The sequence below is a fragment of the Calonectris borealis genome, chromosome 2, assembly GCF_964195595.1.
Source record: "Calonectris borealis chromosome 2, bCalBor7.hap1.2, whole genome shotgun sequence".
In the NCBI taxonomy this organism is placed as follows: domain Eukaryota; kingdom Metazoa; phylum Chordata; class Aves; order Procellariiformes; family Procellariidae; genus Calonectris; species Calonectris borealis.
In genome coordinates, this window is record NC_134313.1 from 118,503,476 (window position 1) to 118,516,197 (window position 12,722).

General features: G+C 44.3%; 1 protein-coding gene across 3 annotated transcripts in view; it reads right to left on the reverse strand.

Annotated features, from left to right (window-relative positions):
• Nucleotides 1-12,268, reverse strand: part of ELMO1 (engulfment and cell motility 1) — a 319,770-nt gene extending 307,502 nt beyond the window's left edge. Inside the window, exons 1-2 of one of the 3 annotated variants that reach the window (XM_075143082.1) lie at nucleotides 12,047-12,268; nucleotides 10,790-10,860 (exon numbers count right to left, since the gene is read on the reverse strand). The gene's annotated coding sequence lies outside the window, so the exon portion shown is untranslated. Of the gene's footprint in view, nucleotides 1-10,789; nucleotides 10,861-11,487; nucleotides 11,626-12,046 lie in introns of those variants that run through there. The other 2 variants (XM_075143084.1, XM_075143086.1) reach the window with 2 other exon arrangements.
• Between the last annotated feature and the right edge of the window lie 454 nt (nucleotides 12,269-12,722).

A 12,722-nucleotide genomic window follows, 5' to 3' on the forward strand; every position in this document is an offset into this window, starting at 1 on the left:
ATTTAAAAAAAAAAAAATGCCGCTGGCATTGGCAGTTTTTAAATAAAAGCACATAAATTTTCCCTTCCAAAGGGGCAGGTAGCATACAATGGCTTTCACCAGCAATGAGCACCTGCTCCTCCTACCTACATCAAAAGGCTCTGCATAAAAGGAGGAAAAGACGTTACCGTTGTGGATCTCGGATACCCACAGACGTAAATAACACTCCAGTAATTCTACCGTGTCTCTGTAGAAGCAAATGATGAGGCCAAATGCTAAAAAATTTCTGCTGGTTCTTCCCAATACGGTCTTGCTCTTCTTTTGACAACTGTACAAAGCAAGCCATTGACAACTGCAGAAAGACACTATTTTTTGTCAGAAATAGTTGAAAAGAATTACTGCAGAAAGACGCATTATTTTATGCAAATGTTTCAGCAACCCAATCTCATTGTGTACAGGGGTAATGATGGGGAAACTGCTGCTCCCAAGACATAGTTGCTCTACTAACACAAAATCGGAGAAGGTCCTTCTCTTCCTAAATACAATTATTCTGCTTTAGTAGCATACTAGTGAGAAAGAAGCAGACAACTTCTTCCCTTATGGTATCCAAATTGTTCTGCAAATAGCAAAAGTCTTTGCAATTATCACATATATCACCCTCAACTTTCACTGATTTCCTGAATTCCTCAATGAGACCAGAGGTGGTTGAAGACCAGTGTTAGACCTTAGAAAGGAAAAAGTAACTTTCAGTATTTTAACAGTCTGCATCAACTTCTCATACAATTCAAGGAAGGCGCCTTCCTTTCTTTGAACTCATTTTTTCATTCAACACTGTTAAGTGCTGAACTGTGAACCCATGGACTGATTCTCTGCACAAAGAGCCTACACACTGGTCACAACTGAAGAGTCAACATTTACAGCGCTGTGTATATGAGATAATTCTCTTTCTTCCTCTTCTGAAGGCCAAACTCTCTAGTGGTTTAACACTACTGGACTGAATGGCGTTATGTCAGCAGGAGGAATTGAGTTATGCCAGCAGTTCCGGATTATTTGGTTAACATTTTTATTGAAAATATTATGGCAAATTATTACCAGCTTTCATTGTATGAGACCAAGATAACCACCTGCACAGCTCTCTCCATTAAGCTAACAAAAAATTACAAATTGAGTTCTTCTTTCGCAAAATAAATTCAGATTTTTTTCAGTTCTAAGTATAGATATCCAGACATGAAATCAGTATGAATATAAAACAGAGAATTATGAAGAATGCCAAGAATTAGTATTTTTCAACTAAATCATATTGCTACTTAGTGATTTTCGTCTATAGACAACCTTTAGTAACACACAACAACTACTGCCCAAGAGACAGCACTGTTGCCTATAGAATTACTGGAACAATCAACTTTCAGTGAGGAAAGACAGAGCTGATGGTCCTTCCCTTTATGAAATCTTCCAGACAGTCTCTCAATACACTCCTTTAAGAGATTGTGTCAATGGTTCAGTAACACTTTAAAACCGCCTTTGTTCACCTGTTGATAAAGTGCCTTCTAAAAAAGCCCCCCTTTTCTTTGACTTCGTGTTCATGAAGCTTTATGCCAGCACCAGATTAAGAAATGAAAACAAACAAGAGCAGATACTGCAAATTGAATACAATCATCAAATACTTTTTTCTTTGCCTTCAGCATATACCGAATATCTACCTACAGTTGATACGTAGATTTTTTTTCAATACAAATACTGGACAGTCTGACATAAACAGAGCTGCCCTGAGCTCCTCCCAGTGTTTGATGGGAGCTCCTCTACCATCCGAGGAACTCCTCCACATTATTTGGTAAATTGAGCAGTTAACTTCTGCCTCTATTCGAAAAGAATTGATCGTAGATCTTCTCTGCCCAGCTAGGCTGAATCAGCTCATCAAGGCACTACAGCTAGAGCAGTAACTTCATATTACAATCCGAAAAACAGTAGGAGAGAACAAGAGTTCCCACTGTTGATGCATACCGTCTATGCTTTCTCTAGGGAAGGCAAATACCCAGCTTTTGCTCAGAAAACAGTTTACAAATATATCCCTTTATGTCTGCATTCTGCCTACTATCTACCCTTGTATTTTTAACTTAACATTGAGAAGATGCTCAAAACAATCTCTTAAGTTTTCTAACTGCTTCAGGCTATCTATATCAATACAGAACACACCCATGCCTTGCTCCCACTCGTAACTTCTCCATAGAATGGGTAAAGATCAAGTATCCATACTGACCATATCAGAATTACCTGTCCCTTTCAGTAAATACTGTGGATTAAGAGATCTTGCTGCAGCTCTCACAAGCTAACGTATTGCAACTGATTACTCTTTTTCAGTGGTACTACTTTCGTCAAAACAATAGATCCAGATTAATTTTTTTAAAAGATACTTTTATCTCAAAGCTTCTCTTTGAAGCACAAGTAGTGCCTCTTGTCTCATTTAGTATGCATATGAAATGACAACACACATGGACTACCATGCCTAAAACACACAACTCTCTCTCCCTTTGGCTCATACTGATAATGCAGTTAATTACATGCATAGCTGTAATTATACATGCATAACTAATGGCTGGGTATCTCTACACAGATGAAGCTGCTGAAACAGGCTGGGATGAAGAAGCTAGAAGATGCAGAAAAAATTTTATCTGCCCTTCTAACTGGGGTTATGCCTACTACTTCTTGCTGGAATTGACACTTATGTGGCACACCTGAATTCCGCTCTCCTTCCTGCAGGAACACTACTAGTGTTGAAACATGGGAGAGCAGCTGTCCTGAGGATGCGCTCACTCAGGGCACCAGTCTACCTGATGCCAAGACTGAAACTACATCCTTCCAATGTCAAACCAGTGACTTACAAGGTCTCTTCCATCACGTTAAAACTACGTAGCTGCACCACGTAATTCCATTACAGTTACGTATCTCAGAAACGGAACCGGTAGCAGAACACACTGGGCCTGCCCAGGTACCATCTGAATTCAAGTGCAGGACATCAGTGGTCCGAAAACTGCACTGACTCCAGGCTTACCATTTCCAAATGAAATTAAAACTACTGGTTTCCTAAATGACTCCAAATTGCTTGCCTGAGAGGCTACCTCTCTCTTCAATCCATACCCACAGCTGGAGCCTCTTTGTTACAGAGGAGGACAGGACGTTCTCTAAAGGGGGCCCTCCACTCTGAATTTCAATAGATCAAGAGAGAAAAGCCTCCAGACAGGAAAGCAAGGCTTATCCCCTTAGTCAAGCTTATGGGGACCAGTGAACACAGCAAGAACAATTAGTTGGACACAAAGGATCCGCGGGTTGACTTAGGTTTGATTTTCTAGTCTAGTTTGGTGGTTCTCTATTTACCGATTTAGGGGAGGGAAGTCTGCTTGCTCTCTCCTTTTTTCCCTTATCTTGTCATTCCTTTAATTACAGAAAAGTAGCCAGCATAGTTGCTTTTTCAACCTTCATATATTAATTATGGAAAATAATTCAAAGCTAAAAGTCTCACCATCTCTAGACTGAGGTGAATTTTACAAAATTTAAGCACTTTGGAAGATAAAAAATGTTACAACATACTGTTTTAATTTGAATTCACACACTGCTACCACCGAACTGTGGATGTTTTGATCCCTCTGGCATATAGGCCAGGAAATCAATTTAAAATTCCAGTGCAAATAGCCTAAGACCATTTTATTTATGTGTTTGTTTTAAAATAGAACTCGAATTCCAACTTGGATTTAAAATTATGTATATTATTTTCTTCCCTTCTCCCTCTGCACACATCTCTCCTTTACCATAATGTGTTTTCTGACTCATTCACAGCTGCAAGGGATGAAGTCTTTGAAACTTCTGCCTTCCAGAAAACCATCCCAATACAGCACAATGCTACCAACTCTTGTTGTTACACAAACATGCTCTTCCTACAAGCTAACGTAGCGGAAGGAAAAAAAAAAAAGGGTTATTTTTGGCAGGCCAAGATATAAAAGCCCAGGTCATTGCATATTAGAAAAGTTTATGAAAGGTGCTCTGCATGTTACATCCTAAGGCTAACACAAGAAATATAGACTGAAATCGCCAGCATTTTATATGGAGGGAAGAACAGATGGAGAAATTTCAATAAGTCAAGTCCAAATATGTCAGAGAAGAAAGTCAGGACAGAGAAAGGCTCAGAGCAGCACAGGGCAGAAAAGATGATTTTTCCCTTTCTAAATTTCACACATTGCTTTCCACAATTGCATTTCTGTAAAAATTTCACTTTGGCTACAAAATATAAAAATTAGTCTTTTCAAAAAAGACCGCATAAACTGACCTACTTCTAACATTAGTTACAATTTAAAAAAACAAACCTGGTTTAAGATGTGGGCCATTTTTCATGCCCTTTTCTTCCTTTTCTGGAACGGGCACTAGCTGTCAAATCTTTAATTACTTGCCATAGATATGGTTAAAATTACATTAAGTGGTCCAAAGTGGGAAAGACCTTACATTTTCTTTCAGCTTTCCAGGCTTTTTGGTTGGTTGGGTCTTTTTTCCCCTTTACAATCTTCTCCTGAGCAGTTAATAACCACCACGCCAAATGTTCTGTCTTTTGCTCTCCAATGGAAGTTCTCATTTATTCAAAATTTTCTGCCTTTTTTTTCAGGAAAAGAAGATTAAGCACAACAAGAAACTTGTATGCATATCTATAGGAGAAGATTATAGATCTACATAAAGTATAGCTCAGAATTAGACCCCACATCTAGTCCTGAATTTTGTGAGTTTGGTGAGCAGAAAAGATGTCAGAGTATGTGTGAAGAGGGACAGTGGGAGGTGGGGTGAAAAGGTTGATAGGAGGAATGTACTTGAACCACAGGGGGTAGGGCTTCAACAGATGAGTGCCCTGGTGCTTGAAGGGAGGGGGGGGAAAAAAAAGAAAACTTGGCAGGGAGCGGGGGGAGGAAGACAAACACCAATACTCCAGCATTTTAAAAGCCTAGCAACCGAAGGGTATACCAGATATCCTTTCCAGAATGCAAGGACCAGTACTTACGTTTGGGGAACATTTTTTTTTCAAATTGGTTTGGCTCAGTGTTACTGAAAAAGTTTGTCCAAAAGTCCATGCACCAAGCCAACACTTAGCAGGTTTCAATCTCCAGCTGAAGCCACGACCGTTGGTATGAAAACTAATGTGCAATTTATTCCAGAAAGCAAAGCAATGGAAAAGACTGTATTGGAACGTACTAAATACACGCACTGGCACTAAGAGTAAAAATTGTATTATATCAACCTGTGTCATAGCCATTTTTCTCCTCTTATTATTAGAGAGGAAATGTGCAAATCAACTTTATTTTCTGGCCAGAGGGTATTATGTGAATACTTATAAACTCCTCATCACCCTACCTCAATAGATTACCATCTCTCTTAAAATATGAAGCAGCAATTTAAAGAGTCACCCCCACTATGGTGACTCCAGCAAGATTCAACGAGATATACAGCAGCTTGCCAGTCTAGCCAGACAAAAGCCTGAACTGCTCACATGAGGTATCTTTGCCAAGACCCACATACCCCTTACACTTCTGCTGGACTATACGGTCTATGTACATTGGCTGAAGAGAAAGAAAAGTAGGCAAGTAATATTTTCACTTCGGCTACAAATTCAAGCACCAGAATTCACGCATGCACTAAAAATATATGAATAGTTAGCTAAGACAGTTCTATATCTATGGAAGAAAGCATTAGAACAACCGCATTTTGTAGAAGTTTATTGAAATATTGGCTTTGCTAAACTCTTTCCATCACTCCAAAACATAGCAAAAACTGTTTTAACTGTGTTTTTAAAAAATTAAAAATCATTCTCCTATTTTCACAACATTTATGCATCTCCTATTACTACATAAAAGATCAAGCCAGCATCAGAAGAAACAGAAATGGGCTCCAAGTCAGCAAACAAATACATGAAGTATACTCTTTATACAGCATGTGCATGGTCACAGAAAAAGACAGCTACATGCTTAATTTTATGGAAGTTTCTAACAGACTAAATTAGGAGCCCTGATTCTTCCCATTCTTACTGTCAAGCTGACAATGAGCTAGAAGAAAAAACACCTCTGAAAAACACCAGCCATCTAGTCCCAGGAACTGTACACAAAATTTCAACTGAAGGAAGAAGGTCGACGTGCTGACAGCGTTATTTGAGCCTGTTGTCATACCTTACACATCCCCCCTTTTGTCTAACTTCAGAATGTTGGATGTATTTGTCCTACAGGTTGTCAGCTTCTTATGTTAAGGAAAAAAAGGTCCACATGGAGCATTTTGTCCATGTTCACGCACACTCTCTGATTTGCAAAAAGCTACAGGAAAGTAGACCATCTGCAAGCAAGCATTCTCTGCTGTATTAAATAATAGGAGTTTAAAGCCATCACATCTCCAGAATCTGAAGTTCTCTTCTAAGAGTGACCCATCCTCCCTTTCAGTTGAAGGAAGCTCAACAAGAAAAAGAGCTAGATTATCATATATGTATCATGTAGCTGACAAAAAATTACTCAGTCCCCAATGAGGCAATATTTCAGAGACAGTTTCACACTTCATATGCCCCCCCATAAATTAGGACTGTACAATAGACACTTTGAGCTAGAGACTTCGAAAGAACATAGGAGGTGATACACACTTCAGTCCACAGCTTTTCTTGCAAATCTTAAATGAAATTATTTAATTGAGTAATAACCTAAGGGATGCCCAGGAAAGAATTTAAGGACTGGACAAAGTCAGTGAAACCACGGGAGTTGGGATAAATAAATACATCAAAGACCGAAGAATAAGGTACTAAGGTAGAGGTGGCAAACCTCTGCAAGAAGAAATTATGAGGAGAGTTTAACTTTGAGAAATAAAAACCAGAAGCAAAGCAGAAGCAAAAGGCAAGAGAACACACACAGCTAGGACACACCTATTATTTTGTAATAGATCTGTTTGGAAACAATTTGTTTTTTTATTCCCCCCCCAGCCTCTTTGTTGTGCTGTTTCACAAACACTTTAAATCAACCAAATTCAATCTAAAAGGGGAAATCTTTTCCCTCGGCATTGACTGGTAGTCCCCATTCCCTCCCTTGCACTAGTGCTAGCTCCTGTGGAGTTTTGCAGCGTTATTTTACTATATACAGAGCACAGCAGAAGTATCAGTAAGTAGACTTACATCCTCAAAAGCAGTAAGAATAGGTCGCTTACCACATTTGTGTAACATCTTCAGATAGTATATTCAGCTTTCTAAAGAACTCCAAAGGCTGCTCACTAGAAACGTACCAAAGTGAGTCCATTTGTACATAAGCTAAAACACTTTTCTAAGGGGACCCCTACCAGCAGTGGCTTCAAGTCTTCTTCATCGTGCGATTTACCTCTGAACAGAAAAATGGCTCGTCCATCACTTCCACTCTCTCACAACTAACTTTCCCCTCCTCGCAGCCATTGAAGACAGGTCTAGTACAGTCAAATCAAATACTCACAATGGAAACCTGCCATTAGGAGAGATATATCGATGCATTTTCAAGTGTTTGCAAACAAGCACCATGTGAATCACTGTTCACCTTGCTCTTAAGCGCAAGCATGTGCTTTACAAACCAACCCACACAGCAGCTTGAGAAATCAGCTTACTGATGGGTACCACACATGTGGCACGAGCCACTTAGCGTCTGCCCAGAACACAGAAGTTTACCTCTGTCAGATCTGAAAAGGAAAGAAGAGGAAACACCTTAGCTATCCCCAGTGGCATAGACTTCCCATTAATATTCCTCTTAAATGTTGACAGTGATCAGAAAACCGAGGAAATTAGCAGAGAGGTTGTGACATTATCCTACAATCTCTCTTTTGTGTCGCGCAACACTTGTGATAATGAAAGATCACACCACAAAACCAAATCCTTGCAAATAGCTTGATGCAAAAATGCTGATTGAAAGACAGCTTCACAACTTTGTGATTATTCTTCCATTCATCTCTGTAACACCATATGTATGCAGTTTATTTTATGTTAAGTGTCACATATATATTATCACCTCTTACGATCCGTACTATCAAATGCCTGCCAACATACTGGCTTCTGCCAATTGCTTTTAGTTTCTCTTTCTCTCCTTTTCCAGTGTTATATTTGGAGAGAGGGGAAAAAAAGAAAAGAAAAAAAAAAGTGACTGACTCAAGTAGAAGGAAAATTATCCTAAATCCTTTAAACAGTTGCGCTGTTAAATTGACACAAGTTTAACAACGTGTACTTGGCACGATCCTCTTGCCACGAATACAAGAACCTTTTTCAAAAAAACTCATTCAAAGCAGCGAAATCTTTTAAAGATACAGCACAGACCTTACTGAATGGTGGTTTGATGGCTGTTACAAAGCCATTTCTAGTCACAAGTGTTCAAACCACAAAGACTTCATAACCATAAAACCTCTTTTTGAAATCTCTTTTTTAATAGGATAATGACTGAACAGGGAGGCAAACCTGACCAATTCATTCTGCCTCAAAGTTCTACCTTCAGGACAATGCAGGGATACAGCAGAGGAGAAAGTCTACTAGACCCAGGCATAACTGTGCAAAGAAATAAACTAGAAGAGACAACAGTACTTTTGCTTGCTGCAAGGGTGTATGATGTTTTCTAGTTTCCAGGGTTCCCAAAATCCCATCACCTTCTACAAACATTTTTTTATAGAAGGAAGTACTGCACATCCGCACCACAGCATGAAAAAGAGAGCTCCTAAACTTTAAAGAGATCATTTACTTTGAGGAAACTAAAAATGAAGCGATAGCAGAGTCACAACTCAAGAGGAAAATTGTACTTGATGACCTTATCTAAGTCCCAAGCAAATCCTTATCAGACAATCACAGAATTACAAGCGTTGTGGTTGGCAATATATCCAGACAAGAAGCCTGTCGTCGGAACAGGAGGACACTGCACGTTAATGTGCAGGTGCACCGGCAGAGATCTATAGAAGCCTTTTCCTAGTTACAGTTAAATCTATAGACATTAGCCTCTCACTCCATCACATAATGAACCCGTCTACAGTATCAAAAGAAGAAAGCCACACACCTTACGTGTGAACATAGGAACTCTGCTCTCTGTGTATCAACATGGAAAACATGAGGTCATAGTCCAACACCACTTTGTAAGCTGGACACTGTGAGAAAGCACGTCTGTGAGCCCAAACCTTAAAATCAAAGAGACTTCTACTAGGTAGAAAAAACAAAGAGCGGAAGGAAGGGTGGAGCACCACGTTACTCTTGATCTGCAGTTCACTGCAGAACAGCATTGCTGTCAGGAAGTACAATGCAGACAGCAGTTCAGCAACAGTTACACCTTTATGTAGCATAATAAGCTTGTTTTGTGAACACTAGGGTGAAGGGGCATAAAAAAAAAAATCACTTCTTAGGGCAACGTATACAATATGTTGCACCTGAACAGCGAGGAAACAGAAGTAGTTGCTTTTTAGAACACCCATGGTCAGGTTATATAATAATGATTACTGAACTGCAGGCACTTTCAGTCACCACATAAGACTGCTACAGAATGAATAGGTAAGAATTTTTCCTATCCCCTCATCAAAATCCATCTGAATTGTACACCTATGAAGTTTTTCCTGGCATATGGAGAATATAAGGAAAAATATCAAAACGGTAAATATAGAAACCAGTCCTCTTCCCCCCGCCCCCGTTCTTCATTAAAAAAAAAAATCCTCAATGACACTCATAGCAAAGTTGCAAGCTACAGAGAAGACAAGTGTGTTGTACTGCACAGTGAGTTTCAAACAGATTACGAAAAGAGACAAAAGAATTACCCCTATGCAACCTCCCCAGCATGAATAAACTGGGAATCAGGTACACCTCTAGACTGGTCAAATCACACACTCAGATCCACAGACCGCACTGACAGTATCTTTCAATAATACTCATTTCACATCATGTTGATGTTTTAGCCATATTAATCTTTGTTTTCTCTGACTGGTGAGTTTTTAAAAGTTGCTGCAGTACTTTTAACAGCTTTATGACTGCGTGTTAATGGATATTTTCCTAACAGTACACAAGAGGGACTTTTACCAGCAACCTGTCATCACTGGTTCTTCCTCCTTCTTATCTAGTTACCGGTCATCAGATTAGATCCCTACCATATACTTGTACAGCTCCAAAAAAAAAAAAAAAAAAAAAAAGAGGGGCGGGAATCAGGGAAAGAAACCTGCAAAGAAAGCAAACTTGCAGCTCCAACTGGAAGAACTTCATGAAAATTCAAACATATTTTTCTTTACTGTGTAATATTCTGCGCAAGTCACTCAATCAAGCAGGAATGACATGGAAAGAATGGGACCATGCGAACAATGAATGATCCATAAATGTCTACAAGATTATATAACTGAGGATGAGACGGCATGCGTGTGTGTGTGCATTTGGGGGAAAGGAGGAGAAAGAGCTAAGGAGAAGAGGAGGAAACAACGTCCCCAAGCGCAGTACAGGACTCTGCACAGTTCTTACTCAATTTCCCCCTCTTCCCAAAAGATAAGTATTTTAACCGGGGGCAATCAGGCAGCTGAGGGACAAAAGCAAAAGAAAACCCATTTGCTTATGAATATACTTCAAAACATCCCTTGCTGAAATTGCACCGTAACTGCTGTATCATGAAATACAGCTCACAGGCAACCATGTTTATACTATAGCAATTAACACACGGTACATTTCCTGCACTATTATTATCATTGGCGCTCTCAATGTGTTTGCTGCACATTTTGAGCCTTGGCAGGTTAAGAGGTATTCTTACAAAGTTAACAACAAAACGTTGCTGATTTGAAATGTACTCACTGTTATTTTTCAGGAACTCCTATATTTACTTTATAGCATTCTCGAGGGACAGCCGGACAGTTGTATTAGTTCTGCAAGGAAAAGATATTCAAAATAAACTTTATAAAGGCTTCGAGCCAAGAAACTTTTAAAACTTCACTTTTTGGACCTGATACCCACTTGCTTTATACAAGGCTGCGCACCGTGGCTTTGCATAATAATCACCACCCACATTTCAGAACAATCATTTCATCTGAAATTCATCAGCGGTTTGATCACTAGTACGAGCACAAGCTGAGGAAGAGACACACATACACACCCCCCCACTTCCCCCACCAAAAGCTCCTGAAGGCCAGGTAGCGGGGGAGGCATGCCCTCGGAGGCGGCGGCTGGGTACCAACCCCGAGGCAAGAGCCCGGCTGCCGGCGGGGATGCACTTGCTTCGAAGTTGAGGTTTCTCCTCCCGAGCGGCGCCCGGGGCTGTGCGGACACTTGCTGCGGTCGGAGCCTCCGCCCGAGCCTGACCCCGCGCGTTGACCCACGCCGGACCTGCTGAGGCCGGTGCCCCGAAAACCGACCGCCCGCCCTCCCTCCCTCCCGGCCACCCGCCACCGCGAAGCGACGCGCCGGTCCCGCCGGGGCAGGCGAGGCCCCGCCACCACTCACTCACCCACCCCCCGGCGCCCGGAGGTGCGCGGCCCCCGCCCGCCGCCTCTCACCAGCGGCCTCCGACCACCAAGCGCAGCGGGGGGCGGGCAGGGCCGCCGGGGCACGGGAGGGGGGGGACGGAGCGGGAAGGAGGCGGAGGAGGAGGCGCCGGCGAAGTCGCGCCGGGCGGCTGTGGAAGGAGCGGCTGCGGGCCGGCGGAGAGGGCAGGGCGGCGGGAGGAGCCGTTATGCGAGGCGGGCCGGGTGCCCCCCCGCCACCGCCCGCAGCCGCCGGCCGAGGCCGCGCCGCATTGACAAGCACGAGGCTGCGCTTCCTCTTCCTCACAGCCACGGCGGCCGCTCCCTCCGGCCGCCCCCCGCCCGGCACCTCCCCCTGGGGGGGACCGGCTGCCGGCGCCCGCTGCGGGCAGGTGCGGGGCTCGCCTGCCGGCCGCCTGCCCCGTCCCGTCCCATCCCGTCCCTCCTCCCCGGCTGCGCCCCGCGCTTCCCTTCACCGCCCGGCCAGCGCCGCAGCCTGCCCCGGCCACCCGCCCCGCCACCGCTTCCCTCCGCCGGCCCCGGCCACCCGCCCCGCCGCCGCTTCCCCCCGCCGGCCCCGAGGCTCGCCTACCTCCCAGGGCGGGCAGCACCGCCCCCGCCCCGCGGCGCAGAGCGGGGCCGGCGGAGCAGCTCGGCCGCACACCGCCGCGGGAGCCAGGCTCCGCGCCGCCGCGTCGCTGCGCTGCGCTGCCCCCGGCGCTATCCCATCCCGGGGCTCGCAGAGGCACTCGGCGGCTCCCCGCCGCCGCCGCTCTCACTTCCTCTTCCTTCCTCCTGCTGGCCGGGCCGCGACGTGCAGCCCCGGGCCGGCCGCCGCCGAGGGGGTCCCGCGGCTCGGCAGCACCTGCGGGCGGGGGGCGACACCCGCCCACCCCTTCGCCTCTACCCGCTCCTGCGCTGCTTCCCCCGCGCCGTGCGGCCGGCGTCCCTCCTGCTGCAGTTTCTAACGAGGGATTTGGGGCTTCCTCGTTGCCTTTGGAATAACTATTTGTTGTTGTTGTTGTTGTGGCTTTTCTTCCCAGAGAGCCACCGCCGCTGGGCAGCCCCGCAGCTGGCGCGCTGCGGCGTACATCTATAGTTCACCTCCGAAGCGAGCGAGCAGCCGCGGGAGCCCAGCCGAGCCCGGGACGCTCCGCTTCGCGCCCCGCGTCGGGCCCGGCCGGGAGAGGGCGGCAGCGCCCGCGCTGCGCAGGGACCCTGCCGAGCCGCTGGCTGCGGGTACCGGCTCCCCCCCCCGGCTGGCGTTA